Raw genomic sequence first — 2782 nt, 5'->3', positions numbered from 1 at the left:
AATTTGCCTCCCAAAATAATTTGCCTCCCAAAATAATTTGCCAAAATAATTTGCCTCCCAAAATGCCTCCCAAAATAATTTGCCTCCCAAAATAATTTGCCAAAATAATTTGCCAAAATAATTTGCCTCCCAAAATGCCCCCCAAAATAATTTGCCAAAATAATTTGCCTCCCAAAATAATTTGCCAAAATAATTTGCCTCCCAAAATAATTTGCCAAAATAATTTGCCTCCCAAAATAATTTGCCAAAATATTTTGCCTCCCAAAATAATTTGCCTCCCAAAATAATTTGCCTCCCAAAATAATTTGCCTCCCAAAATAATTTGCCTCCCAAAATGCCTCCCAAAATAATTTGCCAAAATAATTTGCCTCCCAAAATAATTTGCCAAAATAATTTGCCTCCCAAAATAATTTGCCAAAATAATTTGCCTCCCAAAATAATTTGCCAAAATAATTTGCCTCCCAAAATAATTTGCCAAAATAATTTGCCTCCCAAAATAATTTGCCAAAATATTTTGCCTCCCAAAATAATTTGCCTCCCAAAATAATTTGCCTGCCAAAATAATTTTCCTCCCAAAATAATTTTCCAAAATAATTTGCCTCCAAAAATAATTTGCCAAAATAATTTGCCTCCCAAAATAATTTGCCAAAATAATTTGCCTCCCAAAATAATTTGCCTCCCAAAATCATTTGCCTCCCAAAATAATTTGCCTCCCAAAATGCCTCCCAAAATAATTTGCCTCCCAAAATAATTTGCCAAAATAATTTGCCTCCCAAAATAATTTGCCAAAATAATTTGCCTCCCAAAATAATTTGCCAAAATAATTTGCCTCCCAAAATAATTTGCCTCCCAAAATAATTTGCCTCCCAAAATAATTTGCCAAAATAATTTGCCTCCCAAAATAATTTGCCTCCCAAAATAATTTGCCTCCCAAAATAATTTGCCAAAATAATTTGCCTCCCAAAATAATAATAATCACCAATAGTAATAACCAAAAGTGTAAAATAATGTTTTAGGAGCTGTTTCTCAACAACCAAAGTGTCAAATAATGGTTAGAAGCTGTTTTTCAACAACCAAAAGTGTCAAATAATGTTTTAGGAGCTGTTTCTCAATAACCAACAGTGTAAAATAATGTTTTAGGAGCTGTTTCTCAACAACCAAAGTGTCAAATAATGGTTAGAAGCTGTTTTTCAACAACCAAAAGTGTCAAATAATGTTTTAGGAGCTGTTTCTCAATAACCAAAAGTGTAAAATAATGTTTTAGGAGCTGTTTCTCAACAACCAAAGTGTCAAATAATGGTTAGAAGCTGTTTTTCAACAACCAAAAGTGTCAAATAATGTTTTAGGAGCTGTTTCTCAATAACCAAAAGTGTAAAATAATGTTTTAGGAGCTGTTTCTCAACAACCAAAGTGTCAAATAATGGTTAGAAGCTGTTTTTCAACAACCAAAAGTGTCAAATAATGTTTTAGGAGCCGTTTCTCAATAACCAAAAGTGTAAAATAATGTTTTAGGAGCTGTTTCTCAACAACCAAAGTGTCAAATAATGGTTAGAAGCTGTTTTTCAACAACCAAAAGTGTCAAATAATGTTTTAGGAGCTGTTTCTCAATAACCAAAAGTGTAAAATAATGTTTTAGGAGCTGTTTCTCAACATCCAAAGTGTCAAATAATGGTTAGAAGCTGTTTTTCAACAACCAAAAGTGTCAAATAATGTTTTAGGAGCTGTTTCTCAATAACCAAAAGTGTAAAATAATATTTTAGGAGCTGTTTCTCAACAACCAAAGTGTCAAATAATGGTTAGAAGCTGTTTTTCAACAACCAAAAGTGTCAAATAATGTTTTAGGAGCTGTTTCTCAATAACCAAAAGTGTAAAATAATGTTTTAGGAGCTGTTTCTCAACAACCAAAGTGTCAAATAATGGTTAGAAGCTGTTTTTCAACAACCAAAAGTGTCAAATAATGTTTTAGGAGCTGTTTCTCAATAACCAAAAGTGTAAAATAATTTGCCAAAATAATTTGCCTCCCAAAATAATTTGCCAAAATAATTTGCCTCCCAAAATAATTTGCCAAAATAATTTGCCTCCCAAAATAATTTGCCAAAATAATTTGCCTCCCAAAATAATTTGCCTCCCAAAATAATTTGCCTCCCAAAATAATTTGCCTGCCAAAATAATTTTCCTCCCAAAATAATTTGCCTGCCAAAATAATTTGCCTCCCAAAATAATTTGCCTCCCAAAATAATTTGCCTGCCAAAATAATTTTCCTCCCAAAATAATTTGCCAAAATAATTTGCCTCCCAAAATAATTTGCCTCCCAAAATAATTTGCCTCCCAAAATAATTTGCCAAAATAATTTGCCTCCCAAAATGCCTCCCAAAATAATTTGCCAAAATAATTTGCCTCCCAAAATAATTTGCCTCCCAAAATAATTTGCCAAAATAATTTGCCTCCCAAAATAATTTGCCAAAATATTTTGCCTCCCAAAATAATTTGCCTCCCAAAATAATTTGCCTCCCAAAATAATTTGCCTCCCAAAATAATTTGCCTGCCAAAATAATTTTCCTCCCAAAATAATTTTCCAAAATAATTTGCCTCCCAAAATAATTTGCCAAAATAATTTGCCTCCCAAAATAATTTGCCTCCCAAAATCATTTGCCTCCCAAAATAATTTTCCAAAATCATTTGCCTCCCAAAATGCCTCCCAAAATAATTTGCCTCCCAAAATAATTTGCCAAAATAATTTGCCTCCCAAAATAATTTGCCAAAATAATTTGCCTCCCAAAAT

This window comes from Protomyctophum bolini (genome assembly GCF_963924005.1).
Source record: "Protomyctophum bolini genome assembly, contig: SCAFFOLD_127, whole genome shotgun sequence".
Taxonomy (NCBI): Eukaryota; Metazoa; Chordata; class Actinopteri; order Myctophiformes; family Myctophidae; genus Protomyctophum; species Protomyctophum bolini.
The sequence above is the reverse complement of the archived record's forward strand: the minus strand, read 5'-3'. Positions refer to the sequence as shown.